Raw genomic sequence first — 27,763 nt, forward strand, 5'->3', positions numbered from 1 at the left:
GTGACCATAAAGCCGGTGGTCCAACTGCCTGTGCTTGACAGCAGGGCTGTGCCCTGGAAATATGAAAAAGCAGTGGTAACGTACCAAGGAAAACAGGTGGAAGAAGTCAGTTGTGAAGCGCAAGGTTTGACTCGATCAGGTCGATGTTTTGCTCCGGCGGAGTTAAGAAAAACCAACCCAGTGGCAACCAAGAAGCCAGTGTCAGAAGAAGAGGCTGAAGACTTCCTGAGGAAGATGAAAGTACAAGACTATTCTGTGGTTGAGCAGCTGAGAAAAACACCTGCCCAGATCTCACTATTGTCATTACTCCTCCATTCCGAGGAACATCGTCGGGCCCTGTTAAAGATATTGAACGAGGCTCATGTACCCAGTGAGATTTCTGTAAACCACCTGGAAACCATTGCTAGCAAGATTTTCGAGGTGAACAGAGTGACATTCTCAGATGATGACCTGCCGGTGGAAGGTACGGAGCATAACAAAGCTCTATACCTAGCTGTCAAATGTGAAGACTCGGTGGTAACCCGAGTATTGGTGGATAACGGCTCAAGCGCCAATATTTGTCCATTGTCCACCCTGGACCAGTTAAAGATTGACCGTGGAAGAATCCGGGAGAATAGCATCTGTGTCCGAGGGTTTGACGGAAACGGAACAGCCACTGTGGGGGATGTTGTACTTGAACTAACCATTGGCCCGGTCCTGTTTACCATGGAATTCCAGGTATTGGACGCCACGGTATCTTACAACTTGCTGTTAGGACGACCCTGGATTCACGCAGCTAAAGCGGTGCCTTCCACCCTACATCAGACAGTGAAGTTCGAGTGGGAAAGACAAGAGGTCGTGTTGCACGGTGAGGATACAACATACACCATGGGCGGAATCATTGTGCCTTTCATAGAGACCAGTGATGACAAGGGTCCTTGGGTCTACCAGATTCTCGATACAGGGTCGGCCAACAAAATCTCTGAAGGAGAAATCATCCCGCACCCTAGGGTAGCTGCCGCAACAGTCATGATGGTATCGGAGATGCTGGGTAACGGATTTGTGCCGGGAAAAGGCCTGGGAGTTGAACTTCAAGGGATAGTCCAACCTGTTTCCCTTCCTAAGAATCTGGAAACCTTCGGGTTGGGGTTCAAACCAATCGCAGCAGACAGGAAGGAGGCGCGAAGAATGAAGAAGAAGGTCTGGTTTCTGCCTAAACCAGTGCCACGCCTCTCAAGGCCTTTTGTTAAAGCAAGTGCCAAGGGGTCAGCGATCCCAAAGATTCGAGGACCTTTGATCGGTGTAAATGAAGACCTGAATCAGAGTTTTGAGAGACTATTCGCAGATGTCAGTATGGTGGAAGCTGGAGAGGGTTCCAGCAGGGCAGAGATACAATTTGTGGGGCCTGAGGCCAAGACCAACAATTGGACGATTACTCCTCTCCCTGTCCGAGGGGAGTCTTGGTAGTAGGCTTTGATTAATGTTTTGTTTGTTTGTTTGTTTGATCGGATTATCCAAGGGTGTAATCCCAATTTTACTTTCGTTTTGTAAAAGTGTGAACCCTTTTTATCCTGCAAATTTAATAAAGTTCTTTTCTTTTGTCCCATTTTAATTTCTGGTTTTGTTTTCTTTCTGAACAGTTCTCTTTTTACTGGTCCTAATGACATGGCATGCACAACGGATCTTCGACCTAGTCTAATAAATCAATCTGAATCTGACTCAATGATGCAAGAGGTCGTTTGTGATAATGAATCCGAATGTGACGAAAGGGAAGCCTTCGAAGAAATAAATCGAGAACTATGCCAATTTGAAGAGAAACCCAAGCCTAACCTAAATGACACTGAGGCTGTGAACCTAGGAAACGCTGATAACATCCAAGAGACCAAAATTAGCATCCACATTGAGCCGAATGTCAAAGCAGAATTGATCGAAACTCTCAGGGAATTCAAAGATGTTTTTGCATGGTCATATGATGATATGCCTGGATTGAGCACCGATTTAGTGGTTCACAAATTGCCCACTGACCCGGCATACCCTCCGGTCAAGCAAAAACTAAGGAAATTTAAAACAGAAATGAGTGTAAAGATCAAAGAAGAGGTGATTAAGCAATTACAATCTAAGGTCATTCGGGTCACTCGGTATCCCGAGTGGCTGGCCAATGTGGTACCAGTCCCAAAGAAGGATGGAAAAATCAGGGTGTGCGTCGACTACCGCAATCTCAACAAAGCAAGTCCCAAGGACAATTTCCCGTTACCCAACATTCATATCCTGATCGATAATTGCGCTGGGCGCGAGATCGGATCCTTTGTGGATTGCTATGCGGGTTATCATCAGATCCTAATGGACGAAGAGGATGCTGAGAAGACAGCGTTTATTACGCCATGGGGAACCTACTGCTATCGGGTAATGCCGTTCGGGTTAAAGAACGTCGTGGCAACGTACATGCGAGCAATGACTGCCGTGTTTCATGACATGATACACAAAGAAATCGAGGTGTACGTCGATGATGTGATCATCAAATCTTGGCGTCAAGAGGACCATGTGGCAGACCTAAGGAGATTTTTCCAAAGACTCCGAAGGTATGATATCAAGCTTAACCCGGCCAAATGCGCATTCGGGGTTCCATCAGGAAAGTTGCTAGGATTCATCGTCAGTCGACGGCGGATTGAGTTAGACCCATCCAAAATTGAATCCATCCGAGATTTGCCACCGCCAAGGAACAAAACAGAGGTAATGAGCTTGCTGGGTAGACTCAATTATATCAGCAGGTTCATCGCTCAACTCACAGCAACTTGTGAGCCCATATTTCGGCTACTGAGAAAGGATGCTGCAGTAGGTTGGACGGCAGAGTGCCAGGAGGCTTTCGACCAAATCAAAGGGTATCTGTCTAATCCACCCGTATTGGTCCCGCCTAAGCCCGGGAAACCCCTAATCCTTTACCTGACGGTCTTGGAAAATTCATTTGGTTGTGTACTGGGGCAACATGATGACACAGGGAGGAAGGAGCAGGCCATCTACTATCTTAGCAAGAAATTCACAGTGCATGAGGTCAAGTACACTCAACTCGAGAAAACATGCTGCGCCCTGACTTGGGTAGCTCAGAAGTTGAAGCACTACCTGTCTTCATATACTACTTATCTCATATCCCGCTTGGACCCATTGAAGTATATCTTTCAGAAACCTATGCCCACGGGGAGGTTGGCAAAATGGCAAATTCTGCTCACAGAATTTGATATCATCTACGTGACAAGGACGGCCATGAAAGCCCAGGCACTGGCAGACCATTTGGCAGAAAACCCCGTTGATGAAAAATACGAGCCCTTAAGAACGTATTTTCCTGACGAAGAGGTGATGCATACGAATGAGTTGGAATTACCCGAGGAATCAGGTTGGAAGCTTTTCTTCGATGGAGCTGCAAACGCAAAAGGGGTTGGAATAGGGGCAGTACTCATTTCTGAAACAGGACGGCATTATCCTGTTACGGCCCAACTGCGCTTCTACTGCACTAACAATATGGCCGAATATGAGGCTTGCATTCTGGGTCTGCGCTTGGCTGCTGACATGGATGTCCAAGACGTCTTGGTCTTGGGAGACTCGGACCTCTTGGTACATCAAATTCAGGGGGAATGGGAAACACGAGATCTAAAGCTCATACCATACCGACAATGCTTGCATGATCTGAGCAAGCAATTTCGATCGGTGAAGTTCAAACACATCCCGAGAGTTCACAATGAGGTTGCAGATGCCTTAGCCACCTTAGCATCAATGCTGCACCACCCTGACAAAATGTATGTTGATCCTCTGCATATCCAAGTCCGTGATCAGCACGCCTACTGCAATACCATAGAAGAAGAAGCAGATGGCGAACCCTGGTTTCATGATATCAAGGAATACCTCAGAATGGGGATATATCCAGAACATGCCTCGGGAGACCAAAAAAGAGCCCTTCGGCGTTTGTCGAATGGTTTCTTCCTCGGTGGAGGAGTGTTGTACAAAAGAACCCCGGATTTGGGATTGTTGAGATGCGTAGATGCCAGTCAAGCAATGACGGTTATGGAAGAGGTACATGCGGGAGTTTGCGGACCACACATGAGCGGATATGTATTGGCAAGAAAGATCCTTCGAACAGGGTGTTATTGGCTCACCATGGAACGCGACTGTATCACTTTTGTGAGGAAATGCCATCAGTGCCAGATACATGGAGATTTGATTCATTCTCCGCCAACAGAGTTACATACGATGTCAGCACCTTGGCCGTTTGTGGCCTGGGGCATGGATGTCATCGGGCCCATCGAGCCAGCAGCATCCAACGGTCACAGGTTCATTCTAGTGACCATTGATTACTTCACCAAATGGGTTGAGGCTAAAACCTTCAAGTCGGTAACCAAGAAGGCAGTGGTGGACTTTATTCACTCCCATATCATCTGCAGATTTGGGATCCCAAAAGTGATCATCACGGATAACGGTGCGAATCTTAATAGCAGCTTGATGAGAGAGGTATGCCAACAATTCAAGATTACACACCGCAATTCCACCCCATATCGTCCTAAGGCAAATGGAGCAGTCGAAGCAGCCAATAAAAATATCAAGAAGATACTGCGAAAAATAGTGGAAGGGTCCAGACAGTGGCACGAGAAATTGCCCTTTGCTTTGTTGGGCTACCGCACTACCGTCCGGACTTCCATAGGCACAACTCCTTATTTGTTGGTGTATGGGACTGAGGCCGTGATACCAGCGGAGGTCGAAATTCCGTCCCTCCGAATTGTCGCTGAAGCCGGGATTGATGATGATGAATGGGTCAAAGCTCGATTGGAACAGTTGAGCCTGATAGATGAGAAAAGATTGGCAGCAGTGTGCCATGGTCAGCTGTACCAGAAGAGAATGGCAAGAACGTATAATAAAAAGGTGCGCCCCAGGAAGTTTGAAGTAGGGCAGCAGGTATTGAAGAAGATCCTCCCACATCAGGTCGAGGCGAAAGGCAAATTCGCCCCAAATTGGCAAGGGCCTTATATTGTGACCAGAGTCTTGGCCAATGGTGCCTTGTGTTTGACAGATGTCGAAGGTGGATGTGTCGACATGGCTATCAACTCAGATGCAGTCAAGAGATATTATGCGTAATTTCTTTAAATTATGGCAATTTTGGTTTATTTGTTTGTGTTTGGCGTTTGTTGAATAATGAGATGACGGAGGCAATTCTTTCTTCTATCCAAACACTTTTAACCTTCGCTTTCCCCTTTGAGCCTTGAGCAAATTCTTTCAATACCCCTCTTTTGGAATCACTAATGGGAAAGATATAAAAAAAAAAAAAAAAAAAAAAGAAAAGAAAGGAAAAGAAAAGAAAAAGAAAAAGAAAAGGAAAAGAAAATGAAAAGAAAGAAAAGAAAAATCAAGGAATAGAAAACCGTGGGAACTACGTTTGACCTGATTCCTCAAAGAGGATACGTAGGCGCCTCACGGCTCGGTCATAGTATGCATCATAGCAAATATAGGATGCATAATGTACATAGTGTGCACAATATAGCACAATGTGCGTAACGCACGTAACTCAACATAAGCATAAAAAATAAAATTCCCCAAGCAAGAAAACTGGGGCAGAGGTTATGTTTTAAGTTCCAACAAAGGTTAGATTCCAAAAGTTGTAGCACATCACCCTTCAAATTGTTTTCATTTTTGTAGCCTTTCTTCAATCCCACACCAAAACCAACGTCAACATCCAAAAGACCTCCCGATCAATGTTCGAGAGATGCCAAATCCGGAAAATAAGGCCGAGAATAATACACCAAGCCCCAGCAAAGAAGAGGATCGTAATATGGGGAACGAATTGATTAGTCAAAGGAATCTCCAGAAAAGAGGGTCGTATCTACAACACCCCGATTCCTCGAAAGAAATAAAATGAGAGAGTCTCATCGGTGAAAACCTTCGCAGGCACCGAGAGGCGACGTAAGATGAGGGATATAAAATGAGAGAGTCTTATTGGTGAAAACCTTCACAGGCACCATAAGGCGCCGGGAGATGAGAGAAAAGAGAGAGTCTCATTAGTGAAAACCCCTCGAAGGGCACTATGAGGCGACGAGACAGATCAGCGAAGCTACCACATTTGCAACAAGATGAACATCCATTTATCATCCCCAGCAAGTCAGACCGTCGGACAAATTGATTGATACAAATAGACTGGGTCGGGAATCTATGGTGCACGTCATGATCACGGGGACCAATTGTGTCCTCCAGATAAGTTCTTTGGATTGTCTCCTCCCACAAAAATATTGGTTCAGAAAGTTTTTCTTTTTTCCATATCTTTATTTCTTTTCCTAAAATGTGTCTTGAAAGGATTTTTCAAAGCTTACTACCAGAAACCAAAGGAGAATTCATCCAAATGCCGGATGATACAAACAGTCGTAAAGGCCGGTCCCAGGCAATGCAGGGATTGTGCCCGGAAATTTTGGAAGAAGTAAGCTCCAAAAGGGAGTGGTTTCGGGAGTTAGAAGCAGACCCCCACATCATGTGTTTAAAGAGAAAGAAGAAAAGGGGATAAATTGAAAACCGATCCCCAGCAGGCGAGAGACCCCCAACAGGCAACTTTGCCCGCCAACCAATTATGGGGACAAAGAGCAAGAAAAGGGGAAGAAAGGAAGACCATCCGCCAGAAAGGCACCCTCTACCACCACGATAAAAACTAATTAAATCCTTCTGTCTGCTGCAGGAAAGCAAAGGATTGACGAGAACAGCAACGCCAAGGGAGTCACCAAGACCGGGGCAGAAAATTTTCTGCCGGTTGTCGAAAATTTTCTCGGAAGAACGAGGAAGCAATTTTAATACTTTTAAGTTCTAGGTCGCCCACCAGTATAATGCGGGAATACTTTTAAGTTCTAGGTCGCCCACCAGTATAATGCGGGAATACATTTAAGTTCTAGGTCGCCCACCAGTATAATGCGGGAATACATTTAAGTTCTAGGTCGCCCACCAGTATAATGCGGGAATACTTTTAAGTTCTAGGTCGCCCACCAGTATAATGCGGGAATACTTTTAAGTTCTAGGTCGCCCACCAGTATAATGCGGGAATACTTTTAAGTTCTAGGTCGCCCACCAGTATAATGCGGGAATACATTTAAGTTCTAGGTCGCCCACCAGTATAATGCGGGAATACTTTTAAGTTCTAGGTCGCCCACCAGTATAATGCGGGAATACATTTAAGTTCTAGGTCGCCCACCAGTATAATGCGGGAATACATTTAAGTTCTAGGTCGCCCACCAGTATAATGCGGGAATACTTTTAAGTTCTAGGTCGCCCACCAGTATAATGCGGGAATACTTTTAAGTTCTAGGTCGCCCACCAGTATAATGCGGGAATACTTTTAAGTTCTAGGTCGCCCACCAGTATAATGCGGGAATACTTTTAAGTTCTAGGTCGCCCACCAGTATAATGCGGGAATACTTTTAAGTTCTAGGTCGCCCACCAGTATAATGCGGGAATACTTTTAAGTTCTAGGTCGCCCACCAGTATAATGCGGGAATACTTTTAAGTTCTAGGTCGCCCACCAGTATAATGCGGGAATACTTTTAAGTTCTAGGTCGCCCACCAGTATAATGCGGGAATACTTTTAAGTTCTAGGTCGCCCACCAGTATAATGCGGGAATACTTTTAAGTTCTAGGTCGCCCACCAGTATAATGCGGGAATACTTTTAAGTTCTAGGTCGCCCACCAGTATAATGCGGGAATACTTTTAAGTTCTAGGTCGCCCACCAGTATAATGCGGGAATACTTTTAAGTTCTAGGTCGCCCACCAGTATAATGCGGGAATACTTTTAAGTTCTAGGTCGCCCACCAGTATAATGCGGGAATACTTTTAAGTTCTAGGTCGCCCACCAGTATAATGCGGGAATACCTTTAAGTTCTAGGTCGCCCACCAGTATAATGCGGGAATACTTTTAAGTTCTAGGTCGCCCACCAGTATAATGCGGGAATACTTTTAAGTTCTAGGTCGCCCACCAGTATAATGCGGGAATACTTTTAAGTTCTAGGTCGCCCACCAGTATAATGCGGGAATACTTTTAAGTTCTAGGTCGCCCACCAGTATAATGCGGGAATACTTTTAAGTTCTAGGTCGCCCACCAGTATAATGCGGGAATACTTTTAAGTTCTAGGTCGCCCACCAGTATAATGCGGGAATACTTTTAAGTTCTAGGTCGCCCACCAGTATAATGCGGGAATACTTTTAAGTTCTAGGTCGCCCACCAGTATAATGCGGGAATACCTTTAAGTTCTAGGTCGCCCACCAGTATAATGCGGGAATACTTTTAAGTTCTAGGTCGCCCACCAGTATAATGCGGGAATACTTTTAAGTTCTAGGTCGCCCACCAGTATAATGCGGGAATACTTTTAAGTTCTAGGTCGCCCACCAGTATAATGCGGGAATACTTTTAAGTTCTAGGTCGCCCACCAGTATAATGCGGGAATACTTTTAAGTTCTAGGTCGCCCACCAGTATAATGCGGGAATACTTTTAAGTTCTAGGTCGCCCACCAGTATAATGCGGGAATACTTTTAAGTTCTAGGTCGCCCACCAGTATAATGCGGGAATACTTTTAAGTTCTAGGTCGCCCACCAGTATAATGCGGGAATACTTTTAAGTTCTAGGTCGCCCACCAGTATAATGCGGGAATACTTTTAAGTTCTAGGTCGCCCACCAGTATAATGCGGGAATACTTTTAAGTTCTAGGTCGCCCACCAGTATAATGCGGGAATACTTTTAAGTTCTAGGTCGCCCACCAGTATAATGCGGGAATACTTTTAAGTTCTAGGTCGCCCACCAGTATAATGCGGGAATACTTTTAAGTTCTAGGTCGCCCACCAGTATAATGCGGGAATACCTTTAAGTTCTAGGTCGCCCACCAGTATAATGCGGGAATACCTTTAAGTTCTAGGTCGCCCACCAGTATAATGCGGGAATACTTTTAAGTTCTAGGTCGCCCACCAGTATAATGCGGGAATACTTTTAAGTTCTAGGTCGCCCACCAGTATAATGCGGGAATACTTTTAAGTTCTAGGTCGCCCACCAGTATAACGCGGGAATACTCTTAAGTTCTAGGTCGCCCACCAGTATAATGCGGGAATACATTCAGCTCTAGATTTTGGAATCAGTCGCCCCACCTGAAGACGGAAGGGTACAACAGAGATCCCCAAACGGGAAACAATGAAATCCCCAGCACCAAGAAGCAGACAACTGCAGAGGCAAGCACGCCATTCAAAAGGAAAAAGGAACAGTTTGGGAACGTTGTAGCATGCCTAGTATAACAATTCTGATGAAAAGCCATACCACTGAAGAAACCATTGGAAGATTTAAAGAAGAAAGCCGTATCCCCAGCAAATCAAGCAAAGTGATGAGAACTGACAGTCAGAAAAGGTGAAGGACCAGCATCATCTCCAAGTTCACAAAATAAAGGCGTCAGAGGAAAACGTTAGCCGACAAGAAAGCAAGGCAACAAGAACAAGTCGAAGATGGATGAGATCTCATACTCTAGCTTAACTTCTTGTTTTTCCTTTTAGAGCAATGTAACAGGGAGATCGGTTGAGCAGTAGCATCCTACAGCAGCATGCAACAGCGCACAACAGCAGCAAGTAATACAGTCGCACGGTAGTCCCAGCTACCAAAATTTCCCGAACTACATTGACCTGATTCCTGTTCAGCCCAGGATATGTAGGAAACCCCTGAAGCAAAGGTTCGGTCAAATCTTTTTCAAAAAATGCTTCACATGGAGTAGTCGGACGGGCAAAAATCGCTCGCTTTATCTTTGCACGAAAACCCTTCGTGTCTTCGTGCAAAGAGGGGCAACTGTAAGCACGTGATTTTTGCTTCACGGACAATTGCTCCAAAAGAAAATAAAAATAGCGGCAAAGGGCTTCGCTGTACAATTTTTCGGTCTTTCCGTGACATGTTTTGTTAATCGTTTGTGAGTCTGTCCATTTTTGCATTTAATCATTAACAAACAAAAATACAAAATATGCATGTTAGGATGATTAAACCATAATTCGGTCAGTAAAAGAAAATTCAAAATATATATATATATGTGTGCATCGTTCGTTCTAGGCTTTTAGTTAACTTACTTAAATAATTTTTGTGATAATTGTGTTAAAATGTTGCATTGTTGTTTAGTTTTAATTTCGTTATTTTGTTATTTATTATTTTTATTTTTGTTTTAAAAGAAAAAATGAAATTAGAAAAACAAAAGAGAAGGAAATCGGTTTGGGCCAAAAATTAAACAAAATAACTGGCCCAACCAGCACGCAGGCCCAGTCCAAATCCGGTTGCCCAGACACCTCCTGAAACGACACCGTTTCAGGCCAATCCATCTCAGCCGTTCCAATCAATCCAATCCAACGGTCCAGGATCATTTTCAGCAACCCGTGTTCAAACCCGACCCAATAACCAATCCGATCCAATCCCCCACTTAAACCAAACGACCCCGTTTAGCTACAAAACGACCCCGTCCCATTTCTCAACATCAGATCTAAGCCGTTGAGATCATCTGATCTAACGGCTCAGATCCGATCAACCTCACCATATATAAACCTTCCCTTACACCCCACGCCCCCTATCCGAACCCCACCCCTCACTCGTCTCCTTCCCTGAACCCTGAAACCCCCAAACCCTAGCAGCCGCCCTAGTCTCCTTCGCCATTAAAGCCGGCGGCACGAACGCCGGTGACCACCCCCTGAACACCCTAAGACCCCCTCACTCCCCTGAACACGAATCCACTAACCACGAACCTCGAATCATCTCCTATCGTCTCGAATCTGGATTTGAAGATTCGAGACAAAACTCGATCTACACCAAACCACCCCATCTTCATACCAGACACCCCCCTGACCTTCCTAGTGACCAAACCAAACTTGGTTTGGTCCGAATCTACCCACAACTCCTAAAAATCCAGATCTGGAAATCCAGAACTGGAAACACATGCACCTGGGGAACCCGGCCAGTTTTGACATAGGTTTGAGGTCTAATAGACCTTAGTCAAGGTGTTCTCATGTGAGAACACCCTGACTAAAGTTTGTTCGGCCTCAAAAGTTCGAAGTCGAGTTTGATTTGGGTCTGTTTGGTTTAAACGTTTTGGTAAGTTTTCCGTTCTTTTGTTTTATTTCCAAATAAGTTGTCAGCATATCTCTTTGTGTTTGTTTGTTATTTTGTTATTTTTCATCCAGATTTCTTTCATCTCTGTTAAAGACCTTTTATTTGGTCGTTTGTCTTCTATTTGTATTCTGAATGTACTCTGTGATGAACCTGTTCGATTAGATTGGTCGTCAAATGAATAAACTTATATAGGTCCCCAGTTATTGAACATAGAATTGTCTGATGCCCTTTAGGTCCCTAAACGTATTGTTTATGTGAGCGATCGATTATTACCTGCTATAATTAGTATAGTCGACTCGATAAATGTCGTCGATTAGTTTTCTATAACTAATGAATCGAAGGAGTTAGGATTGTCACATAACTAATTAAACTCGGACACTGGCTGGATGACCTAGTAATGTTTGAAATGGTCTGTTGGCATTATAAAAATGACTAAAAGGGTTCAGTCTAGGCAGTCCTGAGCTCGAGCTTTCATCAGTGCAAAAAATGCCCTAATGCTGCAATAGGCAGGGGCAGTAATAATCAAGGTTGACAGGGGTAATCTGGGGTGCTAAAAAGAACAGAAGTAATTAGTTTAAGTGAGCTGACAAGTAGGGTACTAACTTAGGATTAAACTAATACCAATGGGGAACAAGACACAAGGGTATGGGGGCTCAAAATGAATAAACAAATGAGCCCATAATTCTGGATTAAACAAAAACCAGGCGTGGGGAATAAAGGTAGCTGACACCAAGCATGCTTAGGATGGGCTTAAAGGGTATGGGCATTCTGCCAATTGGCAGGCAGGGCAGCTCAGCTGTAATGGTGCATTTGGCCTATAAATAGGCCATTGGACAACTAAAACAGGGGCTGAAGTTTATGGGTCTGAGGCTGAACTTTTAGCTTTCAGAGAGAAAAAAAAGGGCTGTAAAATTTTAGTCCAAAGAGAGGTCTAGTGAGTTCAAAGAAAACTGAAAAAACACAAGTTAGCTTCCAATAAACACTGCAACCAAACACTGCCTGAAAAGTTGTATAAGAGTGCATATTGGTCAAGCTGTCTTGGCCAAGTTCTTGGTTTGCATTGGTTGAGCTGTTTCTGGTTATTCAATTGGTAGTGTTGCTGCATTGAATACTCTGTTGTTGCTGTTTGTTTCATCCTTCTTTTCTGGGTTCATTGGTTTGGTACTCGACTATTTGTTGGTCCTCTTTGTTCTGGGAAATATTGTTGGTCGTCTGAGGTTTGTGGAAAACATTTGGTTTGGTTTGTTGCTGTGCTGTTGCTGTGTATCTGCTGCTGCTGTGTTTGTGGCATACTGCCCAACTGATCATTCTTTTCTTCTTTTCGTTCTCTATACCAGGTACATGACTAATACTCTGTCAAATGTAATTGGAAAGTTGAGCATGAATACAAAAGAAAAGACCTGAAGAGTGACTTTTATGCATAAATTGTTACATTAGACATCATGTATTGTATAATGATTGTCATTTTTGTTTGGACAATAGAAACAGCCTACATACTAAGTATATCAATGTAGGTTAACGAATGCTAGCTTTGTATGTATACTGCTAAGTGAGAATACGCCCAGTGTAATAAGTTGTATTTCAAACTTAGTCTGATGGTATAGTATATTCTCTAATGTAGGCCAAATAGGAAAGCTATCCATTTTAGTTAAAGTTCTTTCTCCTTCTGCCATATTGTCCCATAAACTGATAAACTCATTTCACAAAATAAAGAATCAGTTCAGGGCCTCGACCTCATGAAGGTCGAGCCCAAATCGAAGCAAACTAAGTAGGCCCGCGTAGAACAGGCGAAGGCCCAGGTCTGGTCCATCGCGCATGGGCTGGATTTGGGCCCAGAATTGTTTGTTCGGCTGATTGCATATACAGCCCCATTTCTGAAATTTTTTTTAGCTTTTCTGAATGTCATTACAAATAGCTTGCAAGCATTTAATTAATTAGGACTATATACTGTTTTCAATTGATAAGGACAAACGCGATAAGAAACGTAGTTGCTATAGGATAACCTTTTAAAATAAGAACGAGATGAGCCTCGATAAAAATAAACACAACGTGCAAATGCGGGGCCCTTGTTAAATGTATATTGTTGGAGCATTTAGTTTCCGGGATGGGTTGCTTAGCAAATCTCACAACCCTCCCTAAATAACAACACGTTAGTCTCTTTAGGATACGCTTTAATAAAACCTTACCTTCTTAAACTCGGGTGCACATTTATGTGACCCAAATCCAAATCCCAGCCGAGTCGAGATATATCAATAACCACGGGTGCATTGATGTAGCGTGGTTCGAGATATGTTTTCACGACGTTGCAAGTCCTATAAAAATAACGGTGAACGATAAAAGCGGATAAAAGATAAAATTGGCACATAGGTTCATAATTGTATTAAAATCAGATAAATAAGCCGAATATAACAGTTGAGCGACCGTGCTAGAACCACGGAACTCGGGAATGCCTAACACCTTCTCCCGGGTTAACAGAATTCCTTATCCGGATTTCTGGTACGCAGACTGTAATATAGAGTCATTATTTTCCTCGATTCGGGATTAAAATTGGTGACTTGGGACACCCTAAATCTCCCAAGTGGCGACTCTAAAATAAATAAACTAATCCCGTTCCGATTGTCCTTTAATTGGAAAAACTCCCTTGCGCCCTCTCGGGTGCGGAAAAAGGAGGTGTGACATTATGCATCTCAAATCTACGAGGCATGAGCACAATGTGAGGTACTATAAATCAAAATTTGCATACATTAAGCCAAATACGCGATGGGAATAATCTGGCCAACACCCCTGTAAATGGCATTCGAATGAAGAACGACATCATAAACATCAAAAAACCTTCCATAGAAGCCCACTGGAAACCAGCAACAACAGAATCCTTAATTTCATTCAGGTATTGGACTCCTTTACACATATCAACCATTATATAGGGACCAGTTGTTTCAGGACCAAAGCACGAAATTTTATTGGCAAGATCCGTGTCCCAACCAAACTCAGACAAGATCTTACAATGAACCTTGGGATAAACCCTAGGGCCAATTTGTTCATCGTCAATAGCCTCAGCAACTCCTTCCTCCAGTGGCCTAGCTTCCATATACAAACAGTTTTGCTTGTTTAGAGACATACTCATCACCATCCGACTAGACTTCTCAAGGACAATCTCATAGAAGGACACAACAGCATCAGATACTATAATTCTAGCACCGCCCATAAAATCTTCCTCCAAATCCTTCTAGCAGATCTTGAGGTAGAGTTCTCCAGCAACAACAATTATATGGTCCCTAGACTCTTCAGCGGTATAAAGAACCATAGGATCAGACTTGGACAGACGTTTCAACCCTTCTACTAGGTAGCTTGGGAAGATCAGACGCAACGTGGCACTCCACAACAATACGTATGACAGGTGAGACAGAAAACTTCATTGCTCTGATTGGATGGGATTCGACTTCCTTTTCATTCGTCAATGTTGCATTTTTGTTAATAAACTGACCAAACAAGGCAACAGTGCTATCACAAGGTACATCCTCAACAGTTTCCTGCTTCTTACCCATCCATATAAGAGTTCTCTGGATACTCTTCACATATAAGTGTTTTTCACCAGGTAAGTAGTTAGTGTAACAACCCGACCGGTCATTTTGCTTTTTAGAACCTCGTTCCCCCAAATAAAACTTCCCGTGCTTGCTCTATATGAATTACGGCCTGTGGGGATGGTTGGTTTGGGTTTGGAAGAATTTGGATTGAAATAGGCTCACTTGATTCCTTAAGATTTTTTTAAAAGGCTAAGTTTGACTTTGGTCAACATTTTTAGCAAACGGACCCGGATTTGTGTTTTGACGATCTCGGAGGGTCCATAGGAAAATATGGGACCTAAGTGTATACCCGGAATCGAATTCTGAGGTCCCTAGACCGAGTAATGAATTTTTATTGGAAATTGTTAAACTGAAGTTCTAAGGATTTAAAGAAACTAAATAATGATTGATCATATGGGAATCGGGCTTGTATGTTGGTTCTAGAGCCCAAGACATGTCCAATATAACATTTAAGATTTGCCCGCAAAATTTGGTGTCAATCCGAGTAGTTTAAGTGTGTTTCGTCTCGTTAGAGGAGAATTAAGAATTTGAAGTTCATAAGTTTGATTCAATTGGTTTTAGGGGGTAATTCTTAGGTTTAGCATTGTTTTGGGCATTCCGAAGGATCAAGTAGGTCCGTTTCATGATTTCAGACTTGTTGGTATAGTCGGGCGGGGCTCCGGAGCCCCGAGCGTCAATCGGACGAGGCTCGAGTGAAGTTGGAAAAATTGGAGAAGTGTTGAAGTTTCAGTTGTTGTCATAACCGCACCTGCGGTTGGCTAGCCGCAGGTGCGAGACTGTAGAAGCAGTCCATCTCTCGCAGATGCAGCCAAGCCAGGCAAGGCCCAAAACCGCAGAAGCGTCCATTCCTCCGCAAAAGCGGCTGGCAACTCGCAGATGCGGCCTAGAGGCCCAGGTGAAATTTCCGCAGAAGCGAGATCCCTTCCGTAGATGTGGTGGCCGCAGGTGTGGCCCAGGACCGCAGATGCGGAAATCACTGAAGCAGTGAGCTTCATTTAAAATGAGTTCTAAGTTATTTTTGCCATTTTTCACTCCTTCATTGGGCGATTTTAGAGCTTTTGAGAGAAGACTTCCACTTAGCATCTTGAGATAAGTTTATCCCACTTATTCCTAGTTTAATACTTGTGTCTTAGGTCGATTAAACACTAAGATTAAGGTAAAACTATCGGGTTAGAGCAAAACCTAGGGTTTTGATAAACGTTAGATTTTTCCATGGAATTGGTTATGAAGTGAAGTAGAAATCATATATTATTGATCCTTAGGTTACAAAGAACAACTTTCTTCGAAAAATTTTGGAATACGGGCACGTGGGCTCGGGGTCGGATTTTAGGAAACTTGTGTTTAAGGTTGGGAAATTGCTTTAATAGTTAGAATGTGATCTTGTGAGCTTGTATTGACTAGTTCTTACCCTATTTAACTTATTTTGGATCGTTCGGCTCCAAATTGAGAGTTCCGGCTCGTTCTGAGTATTGGAAGTGCACCTTGGAGCGAGGTGAGTCTCCTTTCTAACCTTGTAAGAGGGAATTGTCCCCATAGGAGTGATAATTGTATAATTTGCCACTAAGTGCGAGGGCTACGTACGCACTAGGTGACGAGAGTCCGTGCGTAGCTACTATCATGTTAATTGTCCGGGTAGTTTAGGACCCGTATCATGCTATATTTGCAAATGTTATATGTCTTCTTGCTAATGTGATCAATGCTAGATAATTGGAAATAAACATAAGTGAACATATGTTGCGTTGAGCACTTGTATGAGTTAATTTGAATATAAATTCGCTTTCTTGCATTTTTCTGTTGATAATTGATATTTGTAGATCGGTTTGATCGCCTCAATAGAAATAGATGCATCTATGGTTCGCGCCATTTGACCCTCTGGCAGTGCACAATTTCTTTTATGTTGGATCGGGCTGTTGACCTTGGCATAATATGCGCATGATATTTATGTGAATTATTATTGATGACTTGCCTAATACATGGTTTGAATTGTAAAGGATTAACAGTGATATTAAAATGACATGACTTAGAAATCCTTATTTCAACTGTTATATAATTGTGACCATCATGCCTAGCATAACATCATATTATATTATTTGACCCTAGTAGGTATCAAGTCGACCTCTCGTCTCTACTTCTTCGAGATTAGACGGGATACTTACTGGGTACATATTATTTATGTACTCATGCTACGCTTCTGTACTTAATTGTACAAGCTCTGAGGCAGGTACATCTGGCTCTTAGACCGATGCGCGTCCCTGATCATAGTCTGAGACTTCCACGGTGAGCTGCTTCCCTTCCTGTGCTGATCTGCAGCTTGATGGAGTCTTTCTTACTTTTGACTGTCTATTCTGTTTCAGACAGTAAGATAGATTTATTATTTTGTATATTCTACTAGTTGCCCACAGCTTGTGACACCAGGTCTTGTCACACACATTAGTAGACAGTTCTTTTGGGGTTGTATAGCTATTATTGAATATTGCTTATTATCACCTATTTTAATTGCAAATTAAGAAAAATGTTGTAACTGTTTGGTAAGTAAAATAAGAATTCACTAATATTTCCGCATTGGCTTGCCTGACAACAGTGTTGGGCACCATCACGACCTGAAGTGAAATTGGGTTGTGACAGTTAGAACTAAGTGTTTGATGTAGTATGGGTCATTGTTGACAGGTTGACCAAGTTGGCGCACTTTATTCCGGTTGTGACTACTTACACTTAAGAGAGATGGGCCCAGATTTACATTTGGGAGATAGTTAGGTTGCACGATGTGCCCATTTCCATTGTATCAAATAGGGCCCCCCAGTTCACTTCCCATTTCTGGAGAGCCGTTCAGAGTGAGTTGGACGCCCGTGTAGAGCTTATCACAGCATTTCATCCTCAGACTGACGGGCAGTCGGAGCGGATAGTTTAGATTTTGGAGGACATGCTCAGAGCATGTGTGATTGACTTTGGAGGACAGTGGGATCAGTTCTTGCCTTTGGCAGAGTTTGCTTACAATAATAGCTATCAGTCCAGCATTGAGATGGCTCCATTTGAGGCTTTATACGGTCGGTAGTGTCATTTTCCTATCGGGTGGTTTAAACCTAGTGAGGCTAAGTTATACGATACAGATTTGGTGCAAGATGCCTTGGACAAGGTAAAGTTGATTCAAGAGAGGCTTCTCAATGCTTAGTCCGGACAGAAGAGTTACGCGGATTAGAAGGCGCGTGATGTATCATTCATGATTGGCGAGAAGGTCCTTATGAAAGTGTCGCCAATGAAGGGTGTTATGAGGTTTGGGAAGAAGGGAAAGCTGAGCCCAAGGTTTATTGGCCCATTTGATGTGTTGAGGCGAGTTGGGGAGGTTGCTTACGAGCTTGCTCTACCCCCCAGCTTATCAGGAGTTCATCCGGTTTTCCACGTGTCCATGCTCCGGAGGTATCATGCCAACTTGTCCCACGTGTTGGACTTCAGTACTATTCAGCTGGATGAGAGTTTGGGTTATGAGGAGGAGCCAGTTGCCATTGTTGATAGACAGGATTGCCAGTTAAGATCCAAGAGGATTTCAGCGGTGAAGGTCCAATGGAGGGTCCAACCAGTCGAGGAGGCGACCTGGAAGTCCAAGGAGGACATGTGGAGCAGATATCCACACTTATTCGGCACCTTAGGTACTTTTCTATGTCCGTCCGAGGACAAATGTTTGTTTAAGAGGTGGAGAATGTAACGACCCGACCGGTTATTTTTCTTTTTAGAACCCCGTTCCCCCAAATAAAACTTCTCGCGCTTGCTCTATCTGAATTATGACCTGTGGGGATGGTTGGTTTGGGTTTTGGAAGAGTTTGGGTTGCAATAGGCTCACTTGATTCCTTAAGATTTTCTTAAAAGGCTAAGTTTGACTTTGGTCAATATTTTTAGCAAACGAACCCGGATTTGTGTTTTGAAGGTCCCAGAGGGTCCGTAGGAAAATATGGGACCTGAGCGTATGCCTGGAATCAAATTCTGAGGTCCCTAGCCCCAATAATGAATTTTTATTGGAAATTGTTAAACTGAAATTCTAAGGATTTAAAGAAACTAAATAATGATTGATCACATGGGTATCGGGCTTGTATATTGGTTCTGGAGCCCGGTACAGGTCCAATATAACATTTAAGACTTGCCCGCAAAATTTGGCGTCAATCCGAGTAGTTTAATTGCGTTTCGGCTCGTTAGAGGATAATTAAGAACTTGAAGTTCATAAGTTTGATTCAATTGGTTTTAGGGGGTGATTCTTATATTTAGCATTGTTTCGGGCGTTCCGAAGGTTTGAGCAGGTACGTTTCATGATTTCAGACTTGCCAGTATGTTCGGGCGGGGCTCGGGAGCCCCGAGCGTCAATCGGACGAGGCTCGAGTGAAGTTGGGAAAAATTGGAGAAGTGTTGAAGCTTCAGTTTCTGTCATAACTGCACCTACGGTTGGCCAGCCACAGGTGCGAAACCGTAGAAGCGGCCCATCTCTCGCAGATGCGGCCAAGCCAGGCCAGGCCCAAAATCGCAGAAGCGGCCATTCCTTCGCAGAAGCGAAGCCGCAAAAGTGGCTAGCAACCCGCAGATGCGGCCAAGCGGCCCAGGTGAAATTTCGGCAGAAGCGGGCTCCCTTCCGCAGATGCGGTGGCCGCAGGTGCGGCCCAGGACCGCAGATGTGGAAATCGCTGAAGCAGTGAGCTTCATTTAATACGAGTTCTAAGTTATTTTTGTCATTTTTCACTCCTCCATTGGGTGATTTTAGAGCTTTTGAGAGAAGGCTTCCACCTAGAATCTTGAGGTAAGTTTATCCCACTTATTCCTAGTTTTCCACGGAATTGGTTATGAAGCGAAGTAGAAATCATATATTATTGATCCTTAGGCTATAAAAAACAACTCTCTTTGAAAAATTTCGGAATCTAGGCATGTGGGCCCCGGGTCGGATTTTAGGAAACTTGTGTTTAAGGTTGGGAAATTGCTTTAATAGTTAGAATGTGATCTTGTGAGCTTGTATTGACTAGTTCTTACCCCATTTAACTAGTTTTGGATCGTTTGGCTCCAAATTGAGAGTTCAGGCTTGCTCTGAGTATTAGAAGTGCACCTTGGAGCGAGATGAGTCTCCTTTCTAATCTTGTAAGAGGGAATTGTCCCCATAGGAGTGATAATTGTATGATTTTCCACTAAATGCGGGGGATACGTACGCACTAAGTGATGAGAGTCTGTACGTAGATACTATCATGTTAATTGTCCGGGTAGTTTAGGACCCGTATCATGCTATATTTGCAAATGTTATATATCTTCTTGCTAATGTGATCATTTAGGATATGTTAGAGAATTGGAAATGAACGTAAGTGAACATATGCTGTGTTGAGCACTTGTATGAGTTCATTTGAATATAAATGTGCCTTCTTGCATTTTTCTATTGATAATTCATATTTATGGATCGGGTCGATCGCCTCTGTAGAAATAGATGTATCTATGGTTCGCGCCATTCGACCCTCTAGCAGTGCACAATTTCTTTTATGTTGGATCGGGCCGTCGACCTCGGCATAATATGTACATGATATTTATGTGAATTATTATTGATGACTTGCCTGATACATGGTTTGAATTGTAAAGAATTAACTATGATATTAAAATGACATGACTTAGAAATCCTTATTTCAACTGTTATATAATTATGACCATCATGTCTGGCATAACATCATATTATATTATTTGACCCTAGTAGGTATCAAGTCGACCTCTCGTCTCTACTTCTTCGAGATTAGACTGGATACTTATTGGGTACATATTGTTTATGTACTCATGCTACGCTTCTGTACTTAATTGTACATGCTCTAAGGCAGGTACATCTAGCTATCAGACAGGTGCGCGTCCCTGATCATTGTCCGAGACTTCCACGGTGAGCTACTTCCCTTCCTGTGCCGATCAGCAGCTTGATAGAGTCTTTCTTACTTTTGACTGTCTATTCTATTTCTAATAGTAGGATAGATTTGTTATTTTGTATATTCTAGTAGTTGCCAACAACTTGTGACACCAGGTCTTGGCACACACATTAGTAGATAGTACTTTTGGGGTTGTATAGCTATTATTGAATATTGCTTATTCTCACCTGTTTTAATTGCAAATTAAGAAAAATGTTGTAAGTGCTTGGTAAGTAAAATAAGAATTCACTAATATTTTTGCGTTTGCTTGCGTGACAACGGTGTTGGGTGTCATCATGACCTGTAGTGAAATCGGTTCGTGACAGTTAGGACCCATGATCCTGACCTTTGAACCGGTTGAAACCTTACCAGAGAACACACGGCCAAAAGTAAAGTATCTACCCTTGTCTGGTTCTAGAATCATTTTCGACACATAGAGCATAAGCGGTCCCTTAGGGCCACAATTCCTGATAGCTTTAGCAAAAACATCATCAAGTGGATTCGTATAAGCTCTTAGCACGGTATCTTTGAGCCTGGGCAGGAGATGGAAGATAAAAAATCATCATTTCCAGAAGAGCGATACTTGTGGGCAACCAGGTCTACATCACACGCTTTGTCAGTGCCTTGTCCATCAAATCTTTTTCTTTGGATTTTATGGCCACAACTTATCTTTTTCGTTGTTCAAGCAAGTGTTGGAAATCTGCTTGATCGGTTGGTAACAGAATTGAACAAACCGCGCTTGCTTGTAGGAGACCCAGAGTTCTTGTTGGTCCACTTCTTGGTGACAGGATTAAAGATGTTCTCGCCCTAAAGCCTTTTCATCATCTTTGACTCATCCACTCCAAACTTGGAGGCATACATCATGGCAAAGTTAGTGAGGGTAAAAGCCCAACCATACAATCCAACCCTTTCTTGGGGTAAACCTGAACATCACCGATAACATCTGCATTCGCAATAACTCTTCTAAATGTCTGATAAGCCTCCTCGCCATCAACCTGGAGTTGGAGGAAACATCTGTCCATCTTGTTAACAGTCAAAACAGGATGAAATCCTTTCTACGAGTGCCTGACGGAGCACTGTTTTTGTTTGGACATAGACGCCTTCCACACAATAAACCACAACAAGCACAGCATTAGTAATACGTAGAGCAGCAATCACTTCATATGAGAAGTCAACATGTCCAGGAGAATCAATGAGGTTAATAAGGTATTTATTCCCTTGTCTCTCTCCCTTGTAATTTTTCAACAATTCATCGCTCATCTGATAGTAAAGTGAAATACCAGTGGATTTGACGGTAATACCGCTCGGCCTCATCTGCACATATAACTGCAATTCTGACATTACCAACAACTTTCAGAGCAATATTATATCAGCAGCAGCCACCAGTGAATCGGTCAGGGTAGACTTTCCTATTAGATTCAAGACATTATCAGAAAAGTATATGGAATCTTAATATAATGAACATTAAGTACCACCAAGAACCTCTAAGGTGGCAAAACTCGAATGACATGAAAAAATGCGAAACTACCAGTATTGTCAAAGGTAAAAAGCGCTCCATGTCTATTGGGCTTTAAGCACAAAGCGCAATTAAAGTATGGTCTTTAGTTTTTAAGGCACAATGAAGATGAAAAAATAAAAATGTTTGTGTATACAAGACAAAAGTAACAAGTTCATTCATAATTGTTCTCTTAACAACTAGTAATACACTTATTTGTCGATTACATTTGTTGTTCAGTACCGCTCAATTCAATATAGAAATTATGGCCAATGACGTGCAAGCTTTAGTGCCTAACCTACACTAAAGAGTAGCTATAGCAAGATGAAGCGCCCTCCCGATGCTTTTTCTGATCTTCAAGGCCTAATCGCACCTTAAATGAGCCTTCGAGCATAATGAAAACCACCCCTTTTAAATCATTAATAAAGCGGACAGCATTAACCCAATACAAGACAATCTTTTTACGTGTAAATGATAGAAGACTTGTGACGACCCGGCCGGTCATCTCATGAGTTACCGCTCCGTTTCCCCCATTTCTGCTTCTTATTGCTTTGTATAATGGTTCTATATGTGATCGGGTTTATTGGTTAGGGTTCGGAAGGGATTTGGTAAGGTTTGAGGCACTTAGTCTCTTTTGAGAAAGGTTAAGCTGGAAAAGCCAATCGGATGTTGACTTATGTGTTAGAGGGCTCGAATGTGAATTTTGATGGTTCGGTTAGCTTCGGAAGGTGATTTGGGACTTAGGAGCGTGATCGGAATGAGTTTTGGAGGTCCGGAATAGATTTAGGCTTGAATTGGCGAAAGTGGATTTTTGGCGATTTCCGGTTGGTAGGTGAGATTTTGATATAGGGGTTAGAATGGAATTCTGAGAGTTGCAGTAGTTCTGTTGTATCATTTGGGATGTGTGTGCAAAATTTTAGGTCATCCGGACGTGGTTTGGTTGGGTTTTTGATCAAAAGAAGAATTCGTAAGATTTTGGAAACTTAGGCTTGAATCCGATGTGTTTTGGTTGATTTGATTTTGTTTGTGGTGTTTTGAAGATTGGTATAAGTTTGAATAAGGTTTTGGGATATGTTGGTGCCTTTGGTTGAGGTCCCGGGGGCCTCGGGTGAGTTGGATCATTTTAAGTTAAAGAAAAGTTGCAGATTTTGGTTTCAGCTGTTGCAGGTATTTTGTTCTTCGCGTTCGCGAAGGGTCAGGAAGGGAGGCGTCAGGTTTGGTCTTCGCATTTGCGAAGGGTAGTCCCGCGTTCGCGAAGGAGCGGAATGGTAAGCATCGCATTTGAGAGAGGCCTGGCTGTGTTCGCGAAGGTTGGTAAAGCTGAGGCATCGCGTTCGCGGTGGTGAGATTGCGTTCGCGAAGAAGAGTTATGGTCAATGGAATTTTTGTGCTTTGCGAACGCGAGGCATTGACCACGTTCGCGAAGAAGGATTTTAGGCCTGGGCAGAAGGTTTAAATAGTCGTCTTGTCTGCGAATTTGGGATTTATTTCTTCCATTATTGGTCGTTTTTGGAGCTTTTTGAAGGAGATTGAAGAGGGATTCAAAGGAAATCACTTGGAGGTAAGAATTTTGGACTTAAAACTCGATTCTAATGTGAAATCTACTTAATTAATCATGGAATCTAAGCCTAAAATTGAGGAATTAGGGCTTGAGATTAACAGACCTTAAAGTGAGAATTTGAGGGGCCATTTGGACTTCGATTTCAGTGTTATTAGTATGTATGAACTCATGGGAGGATAAGGATTCCATTGATTTGATTTTTATCGAGTTTCGAGATGTGGGCCCGAGGGTCGGGTTTGGCCAATTTCGGGATTTTTTGTATTATTTGATTATTTTCGCTTGGGCTTCGTTCCCTTAGCATATTTTGACGCCGTGATTCTGATTTTGGATAGATTCGATGCGAGTGGAGGCCGATTTGAGGGGCAAAGGCGTCGCGGGGTAGTATTTTCATCGGTTTGAGGTAAGTAACCATTGTAAATCTAGAACTAAGGGTACAAAACCACGGTATTTGACTTGTTTTGATAAATGCGGTGACGCACATGGTAGGTGACGAGCGTGTGGGCATGCACCGGTAGGGATTGTGACTTGGTACGTTCCGTAGCGACTATTAAGCCGCGTATTTGATTTGGAATCTTATATTATTCTGTACTTTAGTCATTTATACTGTATTATGGGTTGTATGTCATGTTTGGGGCCTTGTGCCGACCTGTTGAGGCCCTTAGGGGCATATTTACTATTTTTCCTAACTTTATTTGTTGAAAGCATATCCCAGTCATGTTTTACCTATTTAAAAGTTTAAAACTGGTTTTATCAATCCACTTCTAATTGTGAAGACTGTTTGGGCTGAGCCGCAACGATATTTATATGGATCGGGTTATATATATATATATATATATATATATATATATATATATATATATATATATATATATATATATATATATATATGTATGTATGTATGTATCTGGCTGCGCGCCGCAGCGATATGACGTTTGGGCTGTAGGAGCCCCTCCGGAGTCTGTACACCCCCAGTGAGCGTAATCGACTATTATATATGGATCGGGCTGCACGCCGCAGCAGGTACTATGATTTCTATTATTATGAGATACTAATAAGCCGAGTGCTGAGAGTGAGTACTGTGTGATAAGAGTCGAGTCACGAGTGACTGAGAGGCTGCCCGAGGGGCCATGTTCTGAGTGATACCTTGCCTGAGGGGCCCAGTTATGATATTTTCACCAATTTCACTCTTCTTTTAAAACAAGCCTCTATTGTAAGAAATTGCTAAGTATATGATTTCAAGTATTTAAATTGAAATTGATGATTTTTCGACGAAAATGGTTTTAAACTGTGGAATTTGATTTGTTTTCTGGTTGTCTTTTCATTCATATGATTTTTAACTGCTCGTCACTGCTTTCAGACCTTATTTACTTTAGTTACTTACTGAGTTGGCGTACTCACGTTACTCCCTGCACCTTGTGTGCAGATCCAGGTACCCGAGCATTAGAGTGAGGGTCCTCAGCTGATCCAGAGTTTGCCGGAGTTGCCAAGTAGCTGCATGGCGTTCGCAGCCTTATTTTCTCCTTCCTATCTTGTTCTTTTCCGCATTTTCTAGACTTATGATGTATCAGACAGTCAGTTATGTATTAGAGGCTCTAGACTCGTGACACGAGATACTTGAGGCTGTGTAGTTTCATGTTTACTTGAATTCCACATATATTTTGTTGCTTTAAACACTTATAATGAAAATTTGGTATTTAAAACCTGTGTTAGAAAATGGCTTATTATAAGGAAAAAGGGTTGTGATCAAATGTTTGGGTTGACTTACCTAGTAATGTGATAGGTGTCATCACGACTGGTATTTGGGGTCGTGACAAGACTGGTACATGAAATTGAAATAAAAAGATTATTTATGGGTTCCTCACCATGGTCAACATGAGCAATAACTGATGATTTATCCTAAAATCATCGGTTTAGCTATTATTTTTCCAAAATTTTAAAGTGATTGTGCGTAGATAGATGCAAGAAAATTGAAATCTGCGTGATTACTATGACAACCAATTCTCATCTAGTTTATCTAATGTTCGACGGTGATGTAATTTTTTCATACAATTAGATCATCTAAAAGCCAACTACAAGTAACTTTTATGGCAAGCCTGATAGGTAACTAGCCAAATATGGTAAATAACATGTTACAATGGTAAAACAAAACTACAATAATAGTATAAATTTTACTTGCCAATAAAACAGTTAATTTAGTTGTATAAATTGTAGGATGCCTTACGTTAACAGGGGCGGATACACCTTAGCGCAAGTGGTGTCACGTGACACTGCTTGATCGGGAAATTTTATTAACTATGTATATATTATTAAAATCCAAAAGCAAAATAACTTTTAAATTAAGAAGTGACACCATTTCTTAATAATTGCTGTGTAGTTCATTCGGTCAATAGCTTCATATTCGAAGGATAGGTCGCAAGTTCGAAACCAGTAGCTATGCATTTTTATATAATTGTCTAGTATTTTCTATAAAAGAAATATTTAGTATTATCTTCAATGAGGTTGTTGAGTACATTTTAAAAAATAAAAATTCACTTACTATTTTTGAGTTGTGTTTTATGAATATGATTCTAACAATATTTTTAATATGATGTTATTATAGAGAATTATTATTTGTTCACACTCTTTAAAATCGTGACATCGCTTATAAAAAAAATCATGCGTACGTCACTTCTTACATGCATGAACTTACAACAGACTGCTACAACTTCATAGCCGTAATTTCTTTTCCTACTTAATGTTTTCAGTATTAAAAAAAATGTTAAACCGTAAGAAAAGATAATTTCGTTTTTGAAAACCTAGGAATGAAAAATGTTTTTATAAGAAATATTTTACTACTTTCATCAACCTTTTCAGCATAAAAACAGATATGCTTAAAGAGAAAAAATAAACATATTAATCCGAGTCCTTTTCTCTTTCTATGATGGCCAACTATACAAGTCAAAACAAACGTACTAGTAGCAATGAATCGTCAGAGATAGTGCACAGAAGAGAAAATGTCTTACTATATCGTTCAAACTCTCTAAAAATATCGATGGGTGCATGTTTATGACGCACAACTAGTATACCATATTTCTTTATATTATCTACAAAATTAATACATAATATTTTCTGTAAAAATTATTTCAAGATAAAGTAATATTTGTTTAATACACCTAAGGTTTTTAATCCCAATCTACAAAAAACTCATACTAGAACTGCTAATGTGCTTCTTCTATTCTCAATTGATTTTGTCAAGATATGCTGAAACTGTCACTAATAACACTTAGCTACCACATATAATAGATCAATAAATTTTTAGAGACAGAGACTACACTATTAAAATTTAAAGCCACCATTAATTATTTTCCTACCATTGTTTACAAATTCAAAGAGGATATTGCTAGAACATCGTTTACAATCTCACAAAAACTTGAACTTTGAAATATTCAATGAAAAGAAGTCTTTGTCTTTTTGTTGGAATCATTTACAAAACCTTTTTACATTCCCATGCCTCAATTATTCAATGAATAGTTAATTCCATTATGAAGTCATGTGCATAGACAGTTTAGTTTTAAGTTGGATAAAGTTTTGTCTACAATTTTAATCTTATTTTTAAGTCTTTGTCTTTCTTTCTTTTTTAATAATTGAAGGACACTAATGTCTCAAGAAAAAAGACCTCCAAGTCTTCTTCAAAACCATATCATGGTCCCTATCTGGGTCCATAACTCCATATACAATAATTCATGATATGGTAGTATCTATATACTCTATTCATTCAAATTTTCACAATTTCTAAACATATTCATGATATGGTATGCTTAATTATCACTACAATGAGCAGTGGAAAAATATATAATGCAAAGGCAACACATACCTTACAGAAATTTATCATTCCCTTTCTACACTCTCAAGTAGCTTTCCTCTCTTGCCTCAATTATTCAGCTGAGTAATGAATATACAAGAAACAATACTCTATTACGAAGACTTCTGTTTTTTTTTTGTTGGGTATAAAATCTTACTTTTAATAGCAAAGAGAAAACAAGGACAATTATGCGTTTTTTTTATTTCTCTGTGTCAGCTGCAAACGGTAGTTAAGTAGCAAATATAGCCGTAAGAATTACAAGCTTGAAATTAG

At 41.6% G+C, this 27,763-nt stretch overlaps 1 pseudogene; it reads right to left on the reverse strand.

The window, feature by feature from the left end:
• LOC107808183 (elongation factor 2-like) overlaps positions 1 to 27,520 on the reverse strand; it is a 38,735-nt pseudogene extending 11,215 nt beyond the window's left edge.
• Positions 27,521 to 27,763: the final 243 nt, after the last annotated feature.

The sequence above is a fragment of the Nicotiana tabacum genome, chromosome 22 (genome assembly GCF_000715075.1).
Source record: "Nicotiana tabacum cultivar K326 chromosome 22, ASM71507v2, whole genome shotgun sequence".
NCBI classification, from domain to species: domain Eukaryota; kingdom Viridiplantae; phylum Streptophyta; class Magnoliopsida; order Solanales; family Solanaceae; genus Nicotiana; species Nicotiana tabacum.